The sequence below is a fragment of the Dendrobates tinctorius genome, unplaced genomic scaffold, assembly GCF_039654945.1.
Source record: "Dendrobates tinctorius isolate UK_male_01 unplaced genomic scaffold, ASM3965494v1 ptg000458l, whole genome shotgun sequence".
NCBI classification, from domain to species: domain Eukaryota; kingdom Metazoa; phylum Chordata; class Amphibia; order Anura; family Dendrobatidae; genus Dendrobates; species Dendrobates tinctorius.
The window spans coordinates 722728-749960 of NW_027362120.1; the positions used below are offsets into that span (position 1 = coordinate 722728).

Consider the following 27233-nt stretch of genomic DNA (forward strand, 5'->3'; position numbering starts at 1 on the left):
TGATGGCATAAAAATTTTATTTTCATTTCTAACAGATTAAAAAAAAAAAAAAAAACTAGTCAAATAAGACCTTGTAATGTCAATTAAGTTAGTAGTAGATCAATGGTGAGAAAACAATATAATACATCACAATGTGGTAATATGTAAGAGCAAACAACATGTAAGGATAATTAGTAAATATCCCCTATACCATAGTACAGAGATATGGTGTGCATAGTAGCCAAAAAGCTCGATCTCAATGAATAAAAATGGACAGTAAAGGGTATAGCCCCAAGATGGTGCCAAGGTACAGAAACAGTCTTCTCACGCCTGAAGGATAGATCACTTTGATAACTCATGTAGCAGAGGTGCATTTTTATCTGTGAATATCGCACTTTCTATATTTTATCTGTTCTGTTTGTTTCCACTACATTATCCTGTGGTTACGATGCTGCCATGTTTACAATTTCCAAAACGGTGGAACAATGAGCCCCAAAAACAGGATCGGACGTCTCATTCATCCAGATGATGTGTGTACATTGATGCTCGCCTGCAGGACACAGAAAAGGTAAAGGTCAGTGATCTTCATTACACACTGGTTACTTGTACTATACATCAATCGCAAAGCATGTTTGTTGTTCTGACCTACAGAGAGGAGCAGTTGCCGGCAATGTCGCATTTACAGAATACTTACAGAGCACATGCAGAATTATCAGATAATGTGCCCTTTACCACGGGAATGCTTTCTCATGATACTGATGATTTGGTCATGGTGATTTGCCACAAACATTGGGACAATTGTTGCAATTCACATTCCCTGTGCAGTGGTGGAGATCATACAACCCTTATCTCTGTTCCATTACCCTTTTGTATGTACCAATAAAAGCTGGATATCTGAGAAAAGGCCAGAGAGCAGCAGGACTCCGTAGCTCAGAGTCCAGCCTTTCTATGCATCTGTGAACAGCCCAAGTAGACAACTCAGGTATTCAGCCTGGTTTAGCAGGCTCCCAGGGGCCACTGAGATCTTAGGCTTCTCACAGGGCTGCACGGGTCTCTTTGTATCTTTTTATAGTCCTCTGCATTAGGGGTATCTAGAGAATTGTTCAAGGTTCATTATAGTGTTAAACATTGATGAGGCCTCAATCATGGAGCTGCAGAGGACATTTTATACATATTTTTAGGAATGCTGTGTAGTTCTCTAATGCCCCTGTAAATAGCTGTCAAAATGTACTATAATGGCTTTCCACCTGAAATCCTAGGCGCCAACAATTTCACACTTCTTAACAGCATTCTTGAGGGTAAGTTCACACAGGGTGTCTTTGATGCTTTTTCTGCTGCAAATTTCTTTGCAGGATAGAAGCTGTGACAAACACAGGTTTTGGTGTGTTTTGTGGTTTTTTGTTTTTTTTTGTAGTACTTGTGCAAACTAATCAAATTGAATGACCCCAGAGAAATTTAAAACTTCCTGTCGAACTGTACCCCCTTTGAAAAGTCGGCAAATCACACTGACAGGGAGGGGGGTAGTGTGATTTTACCAACAGGGATAGAAATGGTAACATCAAATCGGACTGATTACTATGGTGACTATGCTACTGACTGACTACGTGACTGACTGACCTGCTGACTACCGGACTATGGTGACTATGCTACTGACTGACTGAACTACTGACTACCGGACTATGCGACTGACTGACTACCCGACTATGGTGACTATGCTACTGACTGAACTACTGACTACCGGACTATGGTGACTATGCGACTGACTGACTGACCGACCTACTGACTGACCGACTATGGTGACTATGCTACTGACTGACTGACTACTGGACTATGGTGACTATGCGACTGACTGACTGACTACCTGACTATGCGACTGACTGACTACCGGACTATGATCACTATGCAACTGACTGACCTACTGACTGACTACCCGACTATGGTGACTATGCGACTGACTGACTACCGGACTATGGTGACTATGCTACTGACTGACTGACCTGGTGACTATGCGACTGACTGACTACCGGACTATGGTGACTATGCTACTGACTGACTGACCTGGTGACTATGCAACTGACTGACTACCGGACTATGGTGACTATGCTACTGACTGACTGACCTGGTGACTATGCGACTGACTGACTACCGGACTATGGTGACTACGCTACTGACTGACCTGGTGACTATGCTACTGACTGAACTACTGACTACCGGACTATGGTGACTATGCGACTGACTGACCGACCTACTGACTGACTACCGGACTATGGTGACTATGCTACTGATGGACCTACTGACTGACTATCTGACTATGCGACTGACCGACCTACTGACTACCGGACTATGGTGACTATGCAACTATGGTGACTATGTGACTGACTGACTACCGGACTATGGTGACTACCGGACTATGGGACTGACCTACTGACTGACTACCGGACTATGGTGACTACCGGACTATGGGACTGACTGACTTACTGACTACCGGACTATGGTGACTATGCGACTGACTACAAGACTCTGCGACTGACTGACTACCAGACTATGGTGACTATGCGACTGACTGACCGACCTACTGACTGACATGGTGACTATGCTACTGACCTAGTGACTGACTACCGGACTATGGTGACTATGCGACTGACCTACTGACTACCTGACTATGCGACTGACTGACTACCGGACTATGGTGACTATGCTACTGACTGATTGAACTACTGACTACCGGACTATGGTGACTATGCGACTGACTGACTACCGGACTATGGTGACTATGCTACTGACTGACTACCCGACTATGGTGACTATGCCACCCACTGACTGACCGACTTACTGTCTGACTACCGGACTATGGTGACTATGGGACTGACCTACTGACTACCGGACTATGGTGACTATGGGACTGACCTACTGACTACCGGACTATGGTGACTATGCGACTGACCTACTGACTACCGGACTATGGTGACTATGCTACTGACTGACCTACTGACTACCGGACTATGGTGACTATGCTACTGACTGAACTACTGACTACCGGACTATGGTGACTATGCGACTGACCTACTGACTACCGGACTATGGTGACTATGCTACTGACTGACCTACTGACTACCGGACTATGGTGACTATGCGACTGACCTACTGACTACCGGACTATGGTGACTATGCTACTGACTACCGGACTATGGTGACTATGCGACTGACTGACTGACCTACTGACTACTGGACTATGGTGACTATGTGACTGACTGACTACCTGACTATGCGACTGACTGACTACCGGACTATGGTCACTATGCAACTGACTGACCTACTGACTGACTACCGGACTATGGTGACTATGCTACTGACTGACTACCCGACTATGGTGACTATGCCACCCACTGACTGACCGACTTACTGTCTGACTACTGGACTATGGTGACTATGCTACTGACCTACTGACTACCGGACTATGGTGACTATGCGACTGACTAAACTACTGACTACCGGACTATGGTGACTATGCGACTGACCTACTGACTACCGGACTATGGTGACTATGCGACTGACCTACTGACTACCGGACTATGGTGACTATGCTACTGACTACCGGACTATGGTGACTATGCTACTGACTACCGGACTATGGTGACTATGCGACTGACCTACTGACTACCGGACTATGGTGACTATGCTACTGACTACCGGACTATGGTGACTATGCGACTGACCTACTGACTACCGGACTATGGTGACTATGCGACTGACCTGACTACCGGACTATGGTGACTATGCGACTGACTGACCTACTGACTACCAGACTATGGTGACTATGCGACTGACTGACCTGCTGACTGACTACCCGACTATGGTGACTATGCTACAGACTGACTACTGACTACCGGACTATGGTGACTATGCTACAGACTGACTACTGACTAACCCTAACAACTAGTTAATCAAATGAGATATTGAAATTACAATCAAGTTAGTAGATCAATGGTGAGAAAACAATATACTACATCACAATGTGGTAATATGTAAGAGCAAACAACATGTAAGGATAATTAGTAAATATCCCCTATACCTTAGTACAGAGATATGGTGTGCATAGTAGCCAAAAAGCTTGATCTCCATGAATAAAAATGGACAGTAAAGGGTATAGCCCCAAGATGGTGCCAAGGTACAGAAACAGTCTTCTCACGCCTGAAGGATAGATCACTTTGATAACTCATGTAGCAGAGGTGCATTTTTATCTGTGAATATCGCACTTTCTATATTTTATCTGTTCTGTTTGTTTCCACTACATTATCCTGTGGTTACGATGCTGCCATGTTTACAATTTCCAAAACGGTGGAACAATGAGCCCCAAAAACAGAGGATCGGACGTCTCATTCATCCAGATGATGTGTGGTCATTGATGCTCGCCTGCAGGACACAGAAAAGGTAAAGGTCAGTGATCTTCATTACACACTGGTTACTTGTACTATACATCAATCGCAAAGCATGTTTGTTGTTCTGACCTACAGAGAGGAGCAGTTGCCGGCAATGTCGCATTTACAGAATACTTACAGAGCACATGCAGAATTATCAGATAATGTGTCCTTTACCACGGGAATGCATTCTCATGATACTGATGACTTGGTCATGCTGACTTGCCACAAACATTGGGACAATTGTTGCAATTCACATTCCCTGTAGTGTGGTGGAGATCATACAACCCTGATCTCTGTACCATAACCCTTTATAAAAGCTGGATATCTGAGAAAAGGCCAGAGAGCAGCAGGACTCCGGAGCTCAGAGTCCAGCCTTTCTATGGATCTGTAAACAGCCCAAGCAGACAACTCGGGTATTCAGTCTGGTTTAGCAGGCTCCCAGGGGCCACTAAGAGATCTGAGGCTTCTCACAGGGCTGCGTTGGTCTGTTTGTATCTTTTTATAGTCCTCTGCATTAGGGGTATCTACAGAAAAGAGCTGTAGAGATCTGTGATCAACGTTCATCATAGTGTAAAACATTGATGAGGCCTCAATCATGGAGCTGCAAAGGACATTTTATACATCTTTTTATGAATTCTGTTTAGTTCTCTAATGCCCCTATAAACAGCTGTAAAAATAAATGTACTATAATGGATTTGCTACCTTAAATCCTATGCGCCACCCATTTAACACTTCTTAACAGCATTCTTGAGGGTAAGTTCACACAGGGCGTTATTGATGCTTTTTCTTTCTGCAGCAAAAACTGATTTCTTTGCAGGAAAGAAGCTGCGACAAAAATGCTGGTTTAGGTGTGTTTTTTTTTTTTTGGCGCGTCTTTTCATGCATTTTTTTTTTTTTTTTTTTTTCTTTGTGCAAACTAAAGTTGAATGCCCCCAGAGAAAAAAAAAACTTCCTGTTGAACCGTACCTCCTTTGAAAAGCTGGCAAATCACACTGACAGGGAGAGGAATGGTAAAATCAGACGGACTGACTACCTGACTGACTCACTACCTGACTATGGGACTGACTCACTACCTGACTATGGTGACTATGGAACTGACTCACTACCTGACTATGGTGACTGACTCGCTACCTGACTTACTCACTACCCGACTATCGTGACTATGGGACTGACTACCTGACTTACTCACTACCTGACTATGGCACTGACTCACTACCTGACTATGGTGACTCACTACCCAACTGACTACCTGACTTACTCACTACCCGATCACCTGACTCACTACCTGACTATGGTGACTGACTCACTACCTGACTATGGTGACTGACTCACTACCTGACTATGGTGACTGACTCACTACCTGACTATGGTGACTGACTCACTACCTGACTATGGTGACTGACTCACTACCTGACTATGGTGACTGACTCACTACCTGACTATGGTGACTGACTCACTACCTGACTATGGGTCTGACTACCTTGTGAAATTGATTTTCCTGGCTCCATACTGTATGTGGTTTCAAAGGTGTAATGGGGTGCATATGACTATGCAGCAGGGCAGACATTGCTGTCACTGTGTAAACAAGAGTATGGGAGTAGACAATGTGAAGTGGATTTTCCTGGGTCCATACTGTATGTGGGTTCCAAAAGGTAATGGAGTGCATATGACTATGCAGCAGGGCAGACATTGCTGTAATGGTAAACAAAAGAATACAGGAGTAAAAAATACTTATTGTGAATTTGATTTTTCTGGGTCCATACTGTATGTTAGGGGGATAGGATACCTTGGGTATCGTTATGCAAACGCTATGGATGATCATCAGCCACGTAGGTGCCATCCCAGTGGGTGAGTCAAAGCCCGTGATGCCGTATACGTGATCATGAGAGATGGCTCAAAGCTGGGATCTTTACACAAGCGCTATGGATGCTTGGCATCCATGAGGCGCCACCGCTGTGGCTGGTTCGACCCATGGGATTACTTATGCAGAATTCCGGGAAATTACATCCGGTTATTTTCGATCACCTCCGCTGGCATCTTTCACGTGTGGCTGACTCGCGCACCGGGGTGCGCGCCGCATTGCAGAGGAAAAGCCATGTGCTGCAGATCCAGATGGAGGGGAACACCGTGTGTTATGCTCCATGTGAATGTGGGAAACTCTTCCAAATGGACCGGTGAGTAGAAGACATTTGTCCACCACATATGATTACCTGCAGCCAAGGTGACTGGTTTTTATCGCTTTTGTGCCCGCAGTCACCCACGGACACTGTGACGAACAGCCCACGGCCGTTCGTCCACTTACGGGCGACGACTAACGGGGGTCCCGCTGCCACCAAAACGCGACGGACAGCGGACCCTGTGTCACCACTATGTCACAATCCCACCACTGACACCGGTGTATCAGCGGACGGAGGGACGTGACACAATGCCGGCACACGGCTATCACAGGCGCAGTGGGGCTTATCTTAGTTATCCCACCACTGGCACCATGTGACAAAAATATCCAGCAAGCTAATCTCGCTCTACAATTTGCCGCAGGGGGAGTTTAATTTGGATGCCCCACCACTGCTATCAATCTTCCAAGTACTGCGGGGATTTGTGTATATCCCACTTTCTCAGTTCCACCTTGGAACTCGCAGCTCTCTCCGGCGCCCCCCTTACCCTCAGGTCAGTCAGGGAACTGCACCTAGGATAATTGGTCGCCGGACGGGCTGCCTGTTGTGAACCGGCAATTAGGCTTCTGCAGTAAGGGAATTATCAATGCTGTGGCCGCAGACCCTTATTCAGCAATATAAGACCCTTCTGTACTGCCAGCAAGCCGTAATAGCCGTACACAACGCGCTGCCACCAGTCACGGTTACTTAATTCACAGTGTTAAATTAAGAGGGTCCGTGGCAAACCCCTTGAATTAGTAGCGATTATCTATCAAAGGCGTATAGTTCGAGTCTTAGAGCATAGAGACAGATCTAAATAATTATTTCATTTATTTTCCGAAAGAGGACAGTGATTACAGATAAAAGTTGCTATAAAATTGAGACATAAAATAAAAGTGGAGAAAGCAAAGAGATTACACTCACAGTTCCCTATTGTTCCTTAGGCAGACCATGCGGCTAAGGTGGGTGGAGGCGGAGCTGCACTTCTCCGCTCATCTGAGTTCTTGTCAGCACGGACTCTGCAGCTGTTCTGAGCTGGTTCTGCCAGGGAATGCCTTATAGACTTTCCTATGTGACATCACAGAGAGGTGCATTCTGGGTTGATCCCTCCCCTCTTATCCAAGTTATGTTTTGGCTACAAAACTTAGATTAGCTATAACTTTATGGGAGAAGCTGGTATGGACTCATCAGTGGTTTCATGTTTCCCAGCGTAATGAGCCTATCAAGAAAACATCAAACATCTATGCGATATGACCATCCATTTGGGCGCAAATCCTATCTCATGTTCTGGACAGGGTAGAACTTCGAAACATACGCGGTCTCGAAGCTGGGACCGCTCAGGTTACAAAAATATGATTTTCATATCTCTACTTGGTACGGTTTTCGCAGGGCAGGCTCTTAAAGTTTTATTTCAAACAAAGACCTTTTTCCCGCATTTTTCTCTTTCAGCTGAGAGAAGCCAAATGGTGTGAGGAAGATGGTCTAGCTAATTAACATTCCTGCTCTTCCAGAGGAAGTGGCAGGGTTGATAAAACCTGGGGGGAAGGAATTCCTACTACTGACAGTTTACAATGTCCTAGGATGGAGGATTTGTTAGCACATTGCAACAGAAAACATATCTTGCAGACATTGTACATCACAGACACCACTTACATGCCCCAGGATAACCAAATATCTGCGAAGGGTATGTCTGAGATCCCAGAGTGATTCCGAGATAAGAACTGCCATAGCCTCAGTCAAGTACCAGCTTAAATGTATTGCCAAAAAAGGAACAATGATCCAATTCAAAGCAATCAAGACTCTCCAGTCCTTGGAGACCATAGCTGGCTTAGAAAGTCGTGGATTTTTAATAGCCAACAAGGCCAGGCTTGAGTATCAAATCCTGCCACTGAGCTCTGAAGGGCCTGCTGAGGTACCACCAGAAAATTTGGAGCTCTGCCCAAGCTCCATGCCCCTGGGGGAGCAAGAATCTTTTGAGATGGATATTCCTATGCTTTTACGACCTGTACACAGTCCTCCATGCCCCCTGTTCCTGGCAGAGCCAGATCTGGATGCGACAGATGAACCTTCACCTCTAGACAGTTTTGAAAGAGACCCTTGCTCAGAGACTGAACACTCAGGGACCCCTTCTGACCCCATAGAAGATGAGGAGGTAGCTGTCGATAGCAATTTAAGAATTCAGAAAAAGCAATGGAAGGACAAGCACTGCTACAAAGGCTGCTGGCTTGTATAAGTGACTCAATGAACCACCCTGTGCTCAAGGGTTTCTGCTCGTACCTAAAGGTTTTACACATGGGGTCTCAATCTGTTAACAGGAGGTGTCAAACGTTTCCCAGTTCTTCTTCTTTGTGAACCCAAGACGATTAACTCTGGAGTGTCTACTGAGGCCAAGCAAAGTCCATGAAATTTTTGAAAAACTTGGAAATCTCTGGCTATCGAACCAGACCTCCCTCAGAATGGTAAAGCATATATGGAGCTTCACCGTCTATCAAATGAGGGCCACGGGACTGAGAATAGAAAAGCCAGAACTCTACAAGGCCTGCGAGGTATTCATGAACCTTACAGAGGACCTACAGAAAATCTTGTACAAGGGCGCCTGCAGAGAGTCTGTTAGCAAGCGGTACACACCCTTCAAAAGATCTCATATGTGGCTTGATTTTTGCCTTGGATGTTCCATAATTGATTTTCTTTCTGCCCACAGGTACGATATACTGATGAAGCTGAAAAAATTGCCTGTGGACTGCCAGATCATACTGGAGGAGGCAAGGCCAATGTTTCTAGCCAGCATGGAGGATGATCAAGAGGGTGGATCAGTTGAACATCAGGAAATTGTACTCTACCTCCAGGCCCTGCTGTTTGTAAAAAAAAAAAAAAAAAAAACCTCCAGAGACCAGGTGTTGTTCTTAACATGACGGCAAGTTGTCAGACCCTGTGGTTTAGTGGTCTTCAATGTACCAGTTCAATAATTTTCCACCTTTTTGGTTTCAGAGTGGACCGAGAGGATCCATCACATGTACCGCGGCAGACGGATGACAGTTGTCGGTGTGAAGACTCACAAGTGCTCCACCACTCAGGTCGCAGCTTCCGTACTTTCAGCAGAAGAAGAATCGGTAAGGGAATCTCCAATTCGGCGACCCCCCCCCCCCCCCCCCCCCCCCGGCAACCCCACTCCACATGGGGAGCAAACCTCTATCTTGTCCCCAGGTCAAACCTGTCGGAGGGGTGTCATCTGGCTCGAACTGTGTGTGTGTGTGTGGTGTGTGGGGTTTTTTTTTTTTTTTTTTCTTTCTCCTTTTTACAGTGGTTCGAAGTGTATGCAGACCATGTCCAACCTGTCTCTGCCACTTGTGAAATGGTGATCACAAATTTTTTTTTTGTGATATGACCTTCCCGGTGCACAGTAAATCCATCCGTGGGCCTCTGGTGATGCCATTTCAGATAAGACTGCCACGTGATCCACAGCCATATGTAGTAACAGGTAATAACCATATGCTTTCCTCCATAGCTACAGCCTCCCAAACATCTCAAGCCACCTGGTACAACGGGTACGTGAGACATGGACTAATTAACAATACACCGACTGTGAAAAGTGACTGTTTGCACAGTACTTGGAACATACAAACAATGTGGCTGAGAGAGTTTACCGGGTGAAGACCCTGACAGATGTGTCATGCCCACGAGTTGGTGGTAAACACAGGAAAGGGGGATGAAGCCGAGAATCGGTCACCAGTAATGCCTTCAACCAATGCATCGGAGAATGAGCAGGGAGGCCATATGGAAGTCGTTCCAGAATTACCGAATCCTACTACCTCAACCAGTGAAGCGGAGAACGAGCAGTGACACGGCACAGAAGTAGTTACCGAGTTTCCAAAGACTTTGGTGGTAGATAGCTTCAAACATGTACGACTCATCCCAATCAGGAGAACCAAGCCCCTGTGAAACTGTCAAATATTAAGCCCCCCCCACCGACCGCCACAGGGCGAATATTTAGCCCTCCACCGACCATTAAGCTCCCTTCTGTATCCCCTCAGTCAGGGTCTGAGCTGGGGGGATTTTGCAGCCCATCCGTGGCCATTGTGCTCCGCCTCGGTCATCGCTGTCCCCTTGAAAGAGACGCCCTATTAGTTCTCACACCGGGCCCATGTGTTGCAGGTCTGGAACCCAGCAGCCGTTCAGTGGGGGGTTTGATCAGGCCCCTGTGCATCTGGCTGTCGGTCCCATGCCCCGAAGGGGTTCCTGTTCTCCCCCCCCCGCATCAGGAGGGGGGGATAATAGAGACATGGCCCTACGGTCGAGCAGTTGTTTAGACTCCTGTGCGTCCAGCCAAGGGTCCCATGCCCCATTGGGGATCCTGCTTCCCTCCTGCACCGGGAGGGAGGATACGAGGTGGAGGCCAGAGGCGTATCTAGGCTTTCTGGCACCCGGGGCAAGAATTTGGTTCGGCGCCCCCCCCCCCCCACCAAAAAAAAGTACATATGCGACTTGCACACTTAGCCATGTACCCACGAGCTGCTCTCCCTAATGCTCTCAATGTTCAGTAAAAAACTGAAAGCAGGAAGAGAAGCTCGTTGTCACAAGACCACATCTATGAAAATCGCATATGAGTGAAGTGTCCATGTGATGACACTGGAACCTGCAGAGCTGAGTCCTGACATTGCAGCTTCTGAATTCTCACAATGAATGCACTGCACACTTTTAGGATTCTCCCTTGCCGATGTACAGTCATGTCAGCACAAGTATGTGATTTGTATACTTCTGGCCACATTCCGACTAGACGTGCCCGGCCTCGCTCTGTTCATTTTCATTGAGTGAGGCCACACATGTCTAGTCAGCATGTGACCGCATGTATGTAAATTACCGGCACGAGAGAATCCTGACAGGGTTCAGTGAGCACTGTGAGAATTCAGACGTCTGCAGTCACATAGAATGACTGTAGACTCAGCACAAACCTGGACATCCCCTTTAATGTTCCTAACAAATATAAACATGAGAATTGGTCAGTATCACTAATAATATTTACATCCAGGTACCTTATAGATGACGTCTCTGCAGTCGTTCTCCTTTTCTTCTTCTTGTCCAGACCCCATGATGAGTTTTCTCATCCACATCTCGTCTCAGCAGACTTCCATCTTCTCCGGTCTTCTGCAGCAAATCTTCACACGATGCCCTTAAAGATAGAAGTGTCATTATAATGCTCCTAAATAAAAATGTCTGCAATATACTGTCGCCTCACACTATTCCCCTCCCTCCTCATACTGTCTCCTCTATCATCCTCCTGTTCACTATACTGTCTCCTCATATATTTACCCCCTCACTCTCTATACTGTCTGCTCACACATATCCTCGACTCCCCATACTGTGTCTGCACACATCCCATCACCCTCACTCCCCATACTGTGCCCACATAAATTCATCCGTTCGCACCCCTTACTGTCTGCACCCATCCCCCATACTGCTTCCTCATATATGCCCTCATACATACTCTTCATTTTGTGTCCTCAAATCTCCCCACACACGTTAAATACCATCCCCACTCCAAATCCACCACACACATTAAGTATCCCCCATCCCCACTCAATAATCCCTTGTCCCTACTCCCAAATCCCCCCACCCCCACTAATTAACCCCATCTCCACTCATTAACTCCCATCCCCACATTAACCCCCATAGCCACTCATTAACGCCCCACTCATTAACCCCCACACATTAACCCCCATCTCCACTCATTAACCCCCTCACTTTAACCCCCATCTCCACTCATTAACCCCCATCCCCACATTAAACCCCATCTCCACTCATTAACCCCCCGACTCATTAACCCCATCCCCACTCAATAACCCCCCTCACTTTAACCCCCATCTTCACTCATTAACCCCCCCACTCATTAACCCACCCCCCATCTCCCATCTTCGGTGGTTCTTCAGCTCCACAGAGGAGCACACTTACCACCAGCGTTTGCTCTGGGCGCCGGGGAGTGACGTCAGCAGCGTGATCACATGACATGATCACGCTGCTGACGTCGCTCTGACCCGGCGGTCAGAGCTAATTGTACAGGCGTCTGTATAGACGCCAGTACAACTGCTGCCTGGGAGCCGGCGCGGCCTCCTTCTCTGCGTCGGCTGTCAGCTTGACAGCCGTCACAGAGAACAGCCGGCTCACAGGATGGTGGGCGGCAGAGCGCAGCTGCCGGGGGGGAGACACTGCGGACCGCTGCATTAGGCGGCCCGACTGCGCCCCCCTGCTGGTGGAGGCAAACCCCTTTTGGGATGGGGGGGAAAAAAGCTTCTCTCGAGGGATGACTTTCAATAGATTGCAGTGAGGGGAGCTGCTCTGGTACGTACGAAACCCCGAGACAGAAGCAGGTCGTCTATGAATGATTTAACACTGTATTCCCTGCAAAAACTTGCGATGTGCTCCAGGAGAGAGGCATCAGGGCTTCCGGTCGCACTCCGGTCCACGGGGCGTGCGGCTTTTCTCGCCGGGGGCTCGGGGACCCCCGGCTATCCCTGGCCGGGATGGGCTCCTCGGCACTGCGGTATCATCACGTTTAGGGGGGGAATCTGACTTGGAGGCATTCAGTCATAATCCCACAGATGGTAGCTTCGCCCCATTGGCTCCACAGCCAAGCACAGGCACCAAATGTCTGAACCTGTGGTTCATCTCGTATTGAGCAGGATTGCTATTGTGACAACACATCAGTAGGATAAAAATAACCTGTCTCACGATGGTCTAAACCCAGCTCATGTTCCCTATTGGTGGGTGAATAATCCAAAACTTGGTGAATTCTGCTTCACCATGAGAGGAAGAGCCGACTTCGAAGGATCAAAAAGCGACGTTGCTATGAATGCTTGGCCGCCACAAGCCAGTTATCCCTGTTGTAACTTTTCGGACACCTCCTAACCCAAAAAGTCAGAAGGATTGTGAGGCCCCGCTTTCACTGTCTGTATTCATACTGAAGATCAAGCGAGCTTTTGCCCTTCTGCTCCACGGGATGTTTCTGGCCTCCCTGAGCTTGCCTTAGGACACCTGCGTTACGGTTTGACAGGCGTACCACCCCAGTCAAACACCCCACCTGCCACTGTCCCTGGAGTGGGTTGTGCCCCCACTCAGCCCGCAGCGTTGGTAGCTGGGGAAGGGGGGGAAAGTGCGCTTGAGGCCAGAAGCGATAGCCTCTAGGGACTCTCCTCCCAGCCTCACTGAGTAAGTGGGGGGAAAAAAAACAATGAGTAGTGGTATTTTTTGTGCCACAAACACACTCCCAGGAGCCCGCCAGACGGAGCCAAAAATTTGTTGCAGATCGGATAACGCAAAAAAAATCTGTTCGTTACCCGGCTCTCAATGCCTCGCCCCTTTGCTGCCCCTTTCTGCACTTTACCAGGTACAAAATTTGGACATTTTTCCTGCAGTACAGCAATGAACACCAGGTGTCATTCTATTTTTTTAATTACTGATGGACCACTGGGTGGCAGCATTGCCTTGTTAATGGAACTCTAATGTCTGTGTTATGGGATTAAAGGTTTGCATGACTGACATATAATTTTTTTTTTTTTTTCTTCTAATTTTAGTCCCATGAAAAGATTTTAGAACGAGGTAGCACGCGGTCTTCTGCAACTTTTAAGACCCTCGGCGCCCCACTATGACTTTTTATTTGTTTCTCCCCTGGGGGACGCAAGCAAGTGCAGCTCCGTGGCACACTGCCACATGTTTTTGATTCTGTAATTTTGCCTACTGAGCGAAAAAAAGGCACTGTGGTGAATTAACATGAGGTTGTTAGACTGGAAGAGCCTGTGGGCAGGTTGTCAGAGGCGATCTATGAAGAAAGTCACTCTGACCCAGGTTTTCAGGGTCTTTTTTCATCGCAGTGGAATGTTAGCTGATGCTACTGCACACATTAAGGATTCCTCAGATTTTCCCTCAAAAAACGCATGATGTTTTTACAAACCGCATATGCATTTTTTTTTTTTTTTGGAAAATCTAAGGAATCCTTAGCTGATGCTACTGCACATATTAACATTCCACTGCGATGAAGAAAGACCCTGAAAAACTGGGTCAGTGACTTTTTCGTCACAGGTGTAATTTTAACTGTGTGCTTTAGGATCAAGGCACCCTCCAAAGGCTGACCGTTTAAAAAAACAAACACAATTACTTAACAGCCCCAAATCACTAGAATGGGGATGTGTAAGGCGGGGTGAGTATATTTTGTAGCTGGGCAGTTTATCCATTCACCCCCTGTTTTCTGCTGTCTGACCTGGGGGGGCGCTGTGCGCTAGAGACACGATCTGACCAGCTCACATGGAGGGGGGGAGGTGTGGGGAGCTGTGGACACGGCCAGGAATCAGCTGGTGGCTGCTCAGGCTCGGACCACTGACCTGACTGAGGGTCCTTAACTGTATGTGTGTGTGTGTGTGTGTGTGTGTGTGTATATATAATATATTATAAATGTTGTGAATATCCATAGTATTGAGTTTCAGCCATAGAGCCAAAAACAAATGAAAACATTTAAATCTATTTATCCACACAGTGTGCCCCCCCCCCCCCCCCCACTGTACCCCCCTCAACTACTTTGGCATTACATGGTGACCCCCAGTACACCTGGGACACACAGCTATTCATGCAGGCTAATGCCCCCCACACCACTTTGTACTGTGTGAACGCCCTCAACACAGTCCTCCATATAGGAATTCTCAAAGCCTTCCAAACATTATCATGCCTTCTACATAGCCTTCCAGGTTATAGAAATGGCTCCCCATAGTCCTACATATAATGTTATGCACTCCTCGGTCTTCCTTTAGTCCTTCATACAATATATTGCACACTCTGTTGTGATGGTGTGATATGATATGTGGATATCATTTTGTATAGATTTCTATTTCACTGATTTTCATATTGTTTTTCTTGTTGCCTTGTATGTCTACAGCCTGACTGTGTATCTGTCTCTTGATGACCCCCTGTAGTTCCTTAACCCCTTCATGACAAGCCTATTTTGACCTTAATGACCTGGCCATTTTTTGCATTTCTGACCAGTGTCCCTTTATGAGGTAGTGACTCAGGATCCTAGCGATTTGGAGAATGTTTTTTCGTGACATATTGAGCTTCATGATAGTGGTAAATTTAGGTCAATTTTTGCCTTTGTGTCAAAAAACGGAAATTTGGCAAATTTAGCAAATTTTGAATTTTTATTCTGTTAAACCAGAGTTAGGTGTCACAAAATAGTTAGTAACTAACATTTTTCCACATGTCTACTTCACATCAGCACAATTTTGGAATCAAAATTTTTTTTGGTTAGGATGTTATAAGGGTTAAAAGTTGACCAGCGATTTCTCATTTTTACAGCAAAATTTACAAAACTTTTTTTTTTTTTTTGGGGGACCACGTCACATTTGAAGTCACTTTGAGGGGTCTATATGGCAGAAAATACCCAAAAGTGACACCATTCTAAAAAACTGCACCCCTCAAGCGACTCAAAACTACATTCAAGAAGATTAACCCTTCAGGTGCTTCACAGGGACTAAAGCAACATGGAAGGAAAAAATGGACAGTTTAATTTTTCCAACAAAAAATTTCCGTTAGCATCAATGTTTTCATTTTCACATGGGTAGCAGGATAAAATGGACCCAAAAAGTTGTTGTCCAGTTTGTCCTGAGTATGCTGGTACCCCATATGAGGGGGGAACCACTGTTTGGGCACACGTTGGGGCATGGAAGGGAAGTAGTGACGTTTTTGAAATGCCGTCTTGATAGAATGGTCTGCGGGCATCATGTTACGTTTGCAAAGCCCCTGATGCGCCTAAACAGAGGAACACCCCCCCCCCCCCCCCCACACAAGTGACCCCATTTAGAAAACTAGACCACCCAAGGAACTAATCTAGATGTGTGGTGAGCACTTTGAACCTCCAAGTTCTTCAGCACTTTATAGTTTCACGGCTCTGCGTTACAATCATTTTTTGCGTTTACAAAATTTTTTAGCCCACTATTTTATTTTAACAAGGGTAACAGGAAAAAGTAGACCCCAAAAGTTGTTGTCCAGTTCGTCTCGAGTACGATGGTACCCCATATGTGGTGGTAAACCACTGTTTTGGCACACGTCGGGGCTCGGACGGGAAGTAGTGACATTTTGAAATGCCGACTTGATGGAATGGTCAGTGGGTGTCATGTTACGTTTGCAGAGCCCCTGATGTGCCTAAACAGTGGAAAACCTCCCCCCCCCCACAAGTAACCCCATTTTGGAAACTAGACCGCCCAAGGAACCTATCTAGGTGTGTGGTGAGCACTTTGAACCCCCAAGTGCTTCACAGAATTTTATATTGCCCAGGTGTGAAAATAATCACTTTTTTTTTTTTTTTTATGCCACCTATCTTTTATTTTTCCAAGGGTAACAGGAGAAATTAGACCCCCAAAGTTGTTGTGCAAATTTTCCTGAGTACACTGATACCCCATATGTGGGGGTAAACCACTGTTTGGGCACATGTCGGGGCTCGGAATGGAGGGAGCACTGTTTTGACTGTGTGACCGCAAAATTGGCTGGATTAAATGGTGGCGCCATGTCGCATCTGGAGACCCCCTGATGTGCCTAAACAGTGGAAACCCCTCAATTCTATCTACAATCCTAACCACAACACACCCCTAACCCCAATACACCCCTAACCACAAGCCTTTCCCTAATCCCAATGCCAACCCACCCCTAAACCTATTCCTAACCCTCATTTCAACCCTAACCCTATTTCCAACCCTAGCCCTAACCCTAGCCCTAATTGCAAAATACAAATATTTTATTACATGTGCCTTCCTATGGTGGTGATAAGGGGGCGGTGGTTTCCTTATTTTTATTTTGATCACTGAGAGTTTATCACGGTGATCAAAATTAAAAAAAAATGAATCTGCAGCTGGGAAATGCTGGCAGGCGCATGCGCCCGCCTTTTTCCAAGATGGCGGCACCCATGCAGGAGGGATGGTGGGACACCGGGAGGCAAAGCGGGACATAGGAGGTACCGGGGAGGTTGAGGGGGGATCGGACAGTGGGGAGGTACCGGGGAGGGTGAGGGGGGGGGGGGGGATCGGACAGTGTGGGGGACAGGAGGGGAGGGGAAGTAGATTGTGACTGCGTGACCCATCGCTGCAGTCAGTCCGTGGCAGGGGCCGATCGCCCCCACCAGCCGTGTGTGTGGGGGGTCATGTTAGTGTCTCCAGCCATGTCTGATGCTAGCGCAGCATCGGCCATGGCTGGATTGTAATATTTCATCAATTTTCACTGATGAAATATTACTATCGCTCTGACTGTTAAAAGTGAAACAGCCAATCAGAGTGATCCTAACCACATGGGTGCAAAGCCACCCCCCCCCCCGGGCTTAACTGCATGTTGTCCTGTATCTGCGGGTCGGGTGATATTTTAGTGACCCCCGGTCACCCGACCCGCAGGAACGCTAGTTATAGCATGATGCCTATGGGGCACGTCAGAAAAGGGGAAGCATATGACCCTATTTTATCCTCTGTCTGCTAGATTATTGGACTCTCATCTACTTGGACACTCATCCTGTTACTGAACTGCATATCTGTTCTGGACTATTGTATCCTCAGTGTGGTGGATTGTTGATGGACCTTTAGGTTTTGGCCTATAATAAAGGTCTTGGGATTGTTCACACTTCCCTTGCTCTGTTGATTGTGTGGTATTGGAGAAGGGCCCCATGACAACTGGTGGCAGTGGTGGGATAAACAGAGTGTAGCCCAATGGAGAACCACCCACAGAATGAGTACAGAAATTGGACTGTATCCAGCTTACATGAGAGCCCGAGACCTGGCCCTGAATTACCAGGGACTGACTAAAGAATCCTTAATTGACCTACTGGTGGGCGCTAGCCCAGCCACCTCCTCCCAGATGTCTGAAGGATGAGCACTGGAGACAGGGATCTTCATCCAAAAAAGCCAGTGGTTCATGTTGTGCGAAGAAGAGATGGTGGTTCTGGGCCCAGGAGTACAAGGAGGAGGCTGCCTGACGGGCACAGCAGAGATGTGAAGCAATGGAGCTTGAAACGGGGAGTAACGCAATGTGGAGTGTAACCCCAACGATCCTGGAACCTGTACGCATCACTTGGACAGCGTTTAAGCTATTTGATGAGGCTTTAAGAGATGTTGAGGGGTTCTTCAAGGTTTTTGAGTAGCAGTGTGCTGTGATGGAGGTTCCCCACTCTTACTGGATGCATTTGTTAGTGGGACTCCAGAATGGTAGCATGGCGGAGGCTTACCAAACCATTGATGCACAGTGGAATCGACATTATAACATTGTAAAGTGGACCATCCTGAATTACCATGCTATCACCCCAGACTCATAGAGGGCCAAGTTCCGAGACTTCCCATGCACCACAGGGGGATCATTTAGGATTTATGCACGTAAGATGTCCCAGGCATGTCGGAGATGGTTGGAAGCAGAAAACACCTTTACTGTGGAATATGTTATACAGGTGTTCCTTATAGAACGCTTTCTTGCCAAGTGCCCCGCAGAGGTACGGGAATGGGTCTGGGAGCGCACGCCGTGTACCGTGGATAGAGCTGCCGCCCTGGCTGATGAAGCTCTTACTATCCGACCACAATGGAGGAGGCTTCTGGACAATGAACCACGGCCTGCTCCCGTGCCCCCTCCCCCTCCAATTATATCTGCCCTTTGTCATCGGCTTGCAACTAGGTATAATCATGCCTCACAATCCTAGGCCCCAACAGTTTTGACCACTACCTGGGGGTATCACAGATAGATGTTATGGGTGTGGGCAACCTGGACATTTGCAGTCTGGCTGTCTTTCAAGGATTCAGAGGGAGCCCCACGCAGACCCACCTCATCCAGTGCATCTTGTACACTCCATCCTGCCTGAGGAAGAGCTACCACGACCCTCACCAGAGTGGACCACCGACCACTGCACCATAGATGCCCATCCTGGAGTGTATGGACTCCAGCCTTTGGCCTTTAGCTACCCAGAGCAACGGCAACACCACCTGCAGGATGTCTTTATTGATGGATACAAAGTGTCAGGATTTAGAGAAACGGGGGCATTCTTGACTATCGCTGACCCTTGTGTGGTTTGAGCCGAGGCAATTCACCAGGGTCTGAGAATTCCCATTGTCCTGGTTGGGGGTGCCTGCAAATGTATACAGCGAGCTTCTGTGCATTTGGATTATGGCTGTGAAGAAAAACTGTGTTGGATTGGAGTCAGGGCCGGATTATAGGCAGGGCAGGCGGGGCTCCAGCCCCGGGGCCCCCACCACAAGAGCTTCTAAGGGGGCCCCCACCACATTCCTGCTGGCTGCTGCAATGGCACTCCATCTTCTCCCCACCTAAAAGTCAGTGACCGTGGGGGCGGCATTATGTTTTATTGCTACCAGCAGCATCTACAAGTAGCGTGAACGCTGATGCTGCTGGTAGCGTGCAAAGGCTTGTGATGAGATCACAGGAGGTAAGGTGTCAGGGCCCCCGATCATGTGACCCCTGTCTCCTCCCCTCCTGTGACCTCCATCACAGGTCCTGTGCGCACAGCACTGAGCACTGAGAGCAGCCATGTATGTGTAGTGCGGCTATGCGGGTGGAGGTCGGTGCTGGAGGCTCCATTATTCTCTATGTGGAGTGCAGCTCTGCGGGTGGAGGTCGGTGCTGGAGGCTCCATTATTCTCTATGTGGAGTGCGGCTCTGCGGGTGGAGGTCGGTGCTGGAGGCTCCATTATTCTCTATGTGGAGTGTGGCTCTGCGGGTGGAGGTCGGTGCTGGAGGCTCCATTATTCTCTATGTGGAGTGCGGGTGGAGGTCGGTGCTGGAGGCTCCATTATTCTCTATGTGGAGTGCGGCTCTGCGGGTGGAGGTCGGTGCTGGAGGCTCCATTATTCTCTATGTGGAGTGTGGCTCTGCGGGTGGAGGTCGGTGCTGGAGGCTCCATTATTCTCTATGTGGAGTGTGGCTCTGCGGGTGGAGGTCGGTGCTGGAGGCTCCATTATTCTCTATGTGGAGTGCGGCTCTGCGGGTGGAGGTCGGTGCTGGAGGCCCCATTATTCTCTATGTGGAGTGTGGCTCTGCGGGTGGAGGTCGGTGCTGGAGGCCCCATTATTCTCTATGTGGAGTGCGGCTCTGCGGGTGGAGGTCGGTGCTGGAGGCCCCATTATTCTCTATGTGGAGTGCGGATCTGCAGGTGGAGGTCGGTGCTGGAGGCTCAATTATTCTCTATGTGGAGTGTGGCTCTGCATGTGGAGGTAGGTGCTGGAGATTCCCCATTACTGGGCAGAGGGGGCAGTAACCTTTTCAGAGCTGAGACTATCTTGGTGCTTTTTTGTTGTCACTTTCTAAGAATCATAGCATTTTGTTCCTTGTACATGTGACCCAAGTATGGAAAACAGGAAGTAACAAAACACATATTGCAATGTCCCTTTCCTGTCCCCACATACAGTATAATTTTCCCACAGTATCACGTCCCCACATACAGTATAATTTTCCCACAGTATCACGTCCTCACATACAGTTTAATGTTCCCACAGTATCACCATCCCCCCACATACAGTATAATGTTCCCCACTACAGTCACCCCCACACAGTATAATATTCACACAGTATAATATTCCCACAGTACTGCCATCCCCCACACAGTATAATGTTCCCTCAGTACCGCCATCCCCCCATACACAGTATAATGTTCCCCCAGTACCCAGTATCAGCCCTTGGTTTATGCAGGACTCTGCTGTCTGTGCTGGTTCTCATCGTCCTGGATGAGGTGAAGTTTGTGTAGGGTCAGGGAGGGTTTACAGGGTGGATATAGCAGAGACGTGTGTGTACGGAGCGGAGCCGTGTGTGTGTGTGTGTGTATGAGGTGTATGGAGCAGAGCCGCGAGTGTGTGAGGTGTACTGAGCGGATCGCACGTGTACGGAGCTGAGCCCCACGTGTGTGTATGGAGCGGAGCTGCGTGTGTGCAAGGTGTGTGGAGCGGAACCGCATGTGTACGAGGTTTGCGGAGTGGAGCCATGTGTGTACTGAGTTGAGCAGTGTGTGTGTGTGCAAGGTGTACAGAACGGAGCCGTGTGTATGAGGCATAAAAAGCGGAACCGTGTGTGTATGATGTATGCGGTGCCATATGTGTACAAGGTGTATGGTGGGGAGAATTCATACCTCCCAGCGAGACAGTCCCGATTTTGAGAGAGATACTGCCCCGGCTGGGATCTTACTTTTCGTGCGGACACAGGAGTACATGGCGGAGCCCCTAGGAGCACTTTAAAATTTGCATGTGACGTTCCACCGGAAGTGACGTGCTAGAAGCTGACCGGAAATTAGGTAATTTCGGGAGGAGATTGTGACGGTACCATGGAGGCACTTTAGGGAATGCTTCAGATCCATCACCATGTCCTCCTCCAACAGCGCGGACAGCAGGATCGCCTTGAACTTGTGGATGTCGGCCATGTGAGCGGATCGTTATATTTCCTCCATCGGGAGGCTCAGGTGGGCACTACAGTGGGAGCCGGGCTGCTATAGTATATTTATAGAATCTTTCTATCTCTGTTTCTTTATCTCTCTGATCGATCCTTTTTTTTCTTTCTCTCTCTCTCTCTGTCTCTGTCTGTCTCTGTCTCTGTCTCTGTCTCTGTCTCTGTCTCTGTCTCTGTCTCTGTCTCTGTCTCTGTCTGTGTGTGTGTTCTTTCCTTTCTCTCTCTCTGTTCTTTCTTTCTCTGTTTTCTCTTTTCTCTGTTCTTTCTTTCTGTCATGCCTCCTGTCCTGTGGATCTCCTCTGCCTGCTCGCCGCGTTCACGATCATCGTGCGCCGCCTGCTGTGTACCCGCCAATCAACTCTGCAGCGCCACGGTGATTAACCCCCTTGCCTCCAGGCTCCAGCTAGCTATATATTGATCGGGGGAGCTGTATGCGCGAGAGGGGAGCTGTACATTTGGGCCTGTATACCTGGAGACGGGAACTGTATAAAGATGAAACATTGGAGAACTGTATTACCTGGGGGGGGGGGGGGGGAGACGGCTGCCTGTATACCCTTGTAGGGGGCAAGAGCTGTCTACCCGTTGGGGGGGGGGGGGGAGTTGTATTCCCATGGGGGGGAAAGCTGCCTGTATACCCTTGTAGGGGGCAAGAGCTGTATACCCTTGCGTGGGGGGGGGAGCTGTACTCCGGAGATAATACAATGGAGAGCATATTGTTATACAGTAGTTAGCAACAATTGCTGCCGGTGAAAACTTTCCCTTTCTGCATTTTTATTATTCCTTGGCTGTCTTAACATTGGGTTCAATAAAAAAATGTGAGTAACTCTTTCTGTCTATAATTTGACTGCTTTGAGTTATCCTGGACTGTATCTCTATTGTAGTACTGTAAACCTGAATGTGGCAGAACAAGAGGATAAGATTAGATTGTACATCTGAGTGCTACAGTTCGCGCTCTACTGTTATGGCTAAAATGTTAATGATATGGGGGCCCCCACCAGATTTTCTGCCCAGGGGCCCCCACCAACCTTAATCCGGCCCTGATTGGAGTTATGGGAGGACTTCCTGTAGATATCCTCCTTGGGAACGACATTGGGGAGTTACAGTGCCAATTTGTGGGAGCAGCCACCCAACTACAGGAGGTTTAAGCACTACATCATCCGGATCTCACCAGGGAGCAATCCCCATGAATCGCATCAGTCGGTAAGCGATATGTTTGCTGCTACTACATTGGGAGAGTCTTGGGACAGAGCGGAGTCTTTGAGAGAAATAGAGGGTGACACTACCTTAGCAGCCCTTAGGTGAAAGGCAGAAAATGGGCACATGGGAGATAATGGGGATGGCTTCACTGAAGAAAACTGACTGCACTGTTGTGTAACAAAGGTCATTGACCAGGACAACCCTGATGCAACGACCAGGCAACTCCTTGTCCCTCAGAAATACAGGGCACAGCTACTCTAACTGGCCCATGACATCCCCTTGGGTGGGCATGAAGGGAGGAAAAGGACTGAAAATTGACTTGCCTAAAGTTTGTACTGGCCTGGCATCTTGCACTCAGTAGCCAATTATTGCCGCACCTGCGATGTGTGTCAGCCAATGTGTCATCTGGGAGCTCGACATAAGGTACCCCTGCAATCCCTGCCCATAATTGAAGTATTTCAACGTGTAGCTGTCGACATCACAGGTCTTCTGGCCCACCCCAGGTGGTCTTGGAAAAAATATATCCTGACCGTGGTGGACTATGCCACTAGGTATCCTGAAGCTTTGGCCCTGTCCAGTTTTACAGCAGTAAAGGTAGCCGAGGCCCTTGCTACCATCTTTACCCGTGTAGGGTTTCCTAGTGAAATATTATGGGCTCAAGGCCCTCAGTTCATGTCATATCTGGTCCAGTCCCTATGGCATACCTGTGGTGTTAGAGCCATTCACACCACCTGCAGACCAATGTACTACCGTATGTGAACACTTTAATGGAACCTTGAAAAATGTGGTAAGGGTTCTTGCTGATGTTGAGAGACTGGGAAAAGTACCTGCCACATCTCCTTTTCGCCTATTGGGAGGTTCCCCAAGAGTCCACAGGGTTCTCTCCCTTCAAACTACTGCTTAGCCAGAAGGTCTGTGGACCTCACTCTTCTGAAAGAACATTTAATTTAGAGGGAGAGATCTCCGATACCAGAATGCCCATCGTTCCCTATGTTTTAGAGTTCAGAGACTCTCTCCCAGCTAGCTACTTTGGACTGGCCATTTGCTGATGTTCTTTAGACAAACCAAAAAATCTTGGCATGACCATAATGTGAGGAACAGGGAATTAATGGAAGGACAACAAGTGCTCATGATAACTTCTTCCCCAGCCAATAAGCTTCAAGCAGTGTGGGAAGGCCCTTATCAGGTTGTCAAGAAAATTAATGAGCCTAACTATGTTTTGGCTCTGGACTCTAGTAGTCGACAACAGAAAACCATCCACGTTAACATGCTGAAAGACTACCATGACTGATGTCTGCCTGGTCTAGCCGTCTGTCAACCCCCTAGTGATAGCGCCGGCAATGAGTGTCGCTATGATCTTTTCTAGGCTGCCCAAGTGGGAGGATCACAGGAATAAGTCCCTCTGGGCTCCCATTTATCGGATATACAAAAGGACGATATTTTTTGCAGTACTGAGGGCTGCTGCTTTCCTGTCAATGCTGGGGACGACTACTCTCATCAGCCACCATGTGGAAACCCCCAGACAATGCTCCATCCAGCAGGCTGCCTACTGGATTCCAGAGGCTGTTCAAGGTATGATAAAAATGAACTGGAGGAGATGAAATGACTGGGAGTTATTCATCCATCTCAGTTCTTGGGCCTCTCCTGTCATCCTAGTCCCCAAGAAGGATTGTACGACACGATTCTGTGTTGATTACAGATGATTAAATGATGCCACCAAGAGTGTTGCTTACCTCATGGCCAGGATTGGTGATCTATTAAATTGTCTGGCCAGTGCCCAATTTGTGACCACGTTAGACTTGAGCAAGGGGAACTGGCAGATATCCCTAACGGAGGGCGCTTGGCCTTCCTTACTCCATTTGTGTTTTTTTGAGTTCCTGGGAATGCCCTTTGGGATGTAAACTGCTCCTGCTACTTTCCAGAGACCTGTTGGTTGTTCTAACAGTCAATCTATGTCAGGACTTTGCCAGTGCTTACTTGGATGACATTGCCATTTTTAGCACCGCCTGGGAGGAACATCTTAAACACTTGGGCATAGTGCTAGACTGTATCCTAAGGCCTCTTTCACACATCAGGTTTTCGCCGTCAGGCGCGATCCGGCGCTTTTGACAGAAACCGGATCCGGCGAAATGCAATGCCGGATCCGGTTTCCCCCCCATTGACTTGCATTTGCGCAGGATGGCCATGCGTTTCATCCGGTTTTCGCCAGATCCGGCAATGTGTCGCAATGTGTCTCGATCCGGCGTCTGGAAAAAAACGTCTACTGTAACGTTTTTTGTCTCCGGCGAAAAAGCCGTACCCGCCGGATCCGGCGCGTCCGGCTTTTTCACACAATGAAAGCCTATGAGCGGCGCAATGCGCCGGATCCGGCGAATGCCTGATCCGTCGGCCGGATCAGGTTTTTTGGTCTGAGCATGCTCAGTAGCTCTGCCCACAGGAGATATATAAAAGCAAGACAATGGGACCCTCAGCCACACCCAACATGCCACCCAAGCCAAGAACCAGGAGCAGGAGAAGGCAGCAGACATCTGCAGCAGCAGCACCATCAGCACCACCCCAAATGGAGCAGCATGCTGAACAACGGGAGGGGAGTCCAGAAGCAGATGAGAGACGGTAATTATCAAATCCCCCATTCCTCCAAACTAGGGCCATGGAATATCAAGATATTCATTGCCCCTTTGTTTCTCTTTATTCAACAGCCGCCAAAGAGATGCAGTGGCAGCACTGGCAGCAGCAATACCCACAGCCATGGAGTCTGGCCATCAACAGGACAGCACATCTTCTTCTGGGAGCCCTCCCTCGCATCGTCAGCGTTTGACGGTAAGTTTTTATTTCCAAAATCCATCATCTCTGTAATATATGTCTATTCATTGCCTTTTATTTCAAAACAGGAATCACAAGATGAAGAGGAGCTCCCAGAAGAAGAAGGAATGGGTGGACAGACACCTGGAGTGGGATCACAATTGGTAAGATTTTGGCATCAAACGCAGAAACACAACATCACACTACACACAACACATAGAAAACAATGTTCTGCAGACCACACACAGCAAACAAATGCCTACATCCAAAGACATAACATTTTTTGTTTTCTTCTCTAGTCTTCCCAATCTGGTGCTCGGCCAAGAGGTCCTCGCAGTGCCTCCCAGGGTCGTCGGCGACAGCAACGCGGCGGTCACCAACGTGTAAGTATAAATATTTTTGCTTTGTTTTTTTTGCACTTTTTATTTCATTTCTTTTGTGGAGGCTAATTATGTTATTTTTGTCTTTTTCTTTAACAGCCTTCACAGCGTGCTCCCGACTCTGACGGTGAGGATGGAGGGATTGATGTGGACCGCCTCATCGATCTCGTCAGAGAAAGGGAGCCGCTCTGGAATATGGCTGACCGCCGCCACGCTGACCTGATCGTTACCCGACGACTCTGGGAGGAAATCTGTTCTCTCCTTGTGGGCCGCTGGGAGGACCTCGAAGCTCGGGCCCAGATTAAAGAGCGTAAGTATATACAGTACCGGTTGCTTGATGTAAACCAGTGTTTCCCGAACTCCAGTCCTCGTGGTCCCCACGGATCATGTTTTCAGGATTTCTATTTACTATGGAAATCCTGAAAACATGACCCCTGGGGACCATGAGGACTGGAGTTTGTGAAACACTGATGTTGTATACTAACCACTCCTTTCTCGTTTCAGGGAACAGAATTGTGAATCGGTGGCGGTCTGTGAGGGATTGTTTCAAGAAGGAGTTCAATAAAGAGATGCGGGCCCCTAGTGGATCTGGAGGACGCAGGAGCAAGTACAAGTACGCAGAAGCCCTGTCGTTCCTCTGGGAAACAATGCTCACCAGAAGGTAAATATTACACACCACATGTGAAAAAAATGTTAGATGTAACTTTTTTTTTTCAGCCAGGGCCATACCATGTCAGTATTTTAATTTTTATTTTTTTTTCTCTTTATTATACAGCACGGTGAGCAGCACTCGGGAGCCTGCACGATTGGACCCTTCTGAGGCGATCCCTGAGGAGACCGGCACCGAGGGACACTTC

The 27233-nt window shown here is 48.0% G+C and overlaps 3 long non-coding RNA genes across 5 annotated transcripts in view; 1 reads left to right on the forward strand and 2 right to left on the reverse strand.

Moving 5' to 3' along the window:
* On the reverse strand, positions 1-12083 carry LOC141077581 (uncharacterized). Of its 2 annotated transcripts, none has more exons than XR_012227595.1 (3): positions 11584-12083; positions 4052-4392; positions 1-529 (listed from the first exon to the last, which is right to left on the reverse strand). It is a non-coding gene; the product is annotated as an uncharacterized lncRNA (long non-coding RNA). The 2 variants fall into 2 exon arrangements; XR_012227594.1 differs by lacking the exon at positions 11584-12083 and adding an exon at positions 7478-7636.
* LOC141077582 (uncharacterized) lies at positions 2355-3729 on the reverse strand. Its single transcript, XR_012227596.1, has 2 exons — positions 3535-3729; positions 2355-3419 (listed from the first exon to the last, which is right to left on the reverse strand). It is a non-coding gene; the product is annotated as an uncharacterized lncRNA (long non-coding RNA).
* Positions 8949-27233, forward strand: part of LOC141077580 (uncharacterized) — a 24530-nt gene continuing 6245 nt past the window's right edge. Inside the window, exon 1 of one of the 2 annotated variants that reach the window (XR_012227593.1) lies at positions 8949-9663. This is a non-coding gene — a long non-coding RNA (uncharacterized lncRNA). Of the gene's footprint in view, positions 9664-20752; positions 22011-27233 lie in introns of those variants that run through there. The other variant, XR_012227592.1, reaches the window with a different exon arrangement.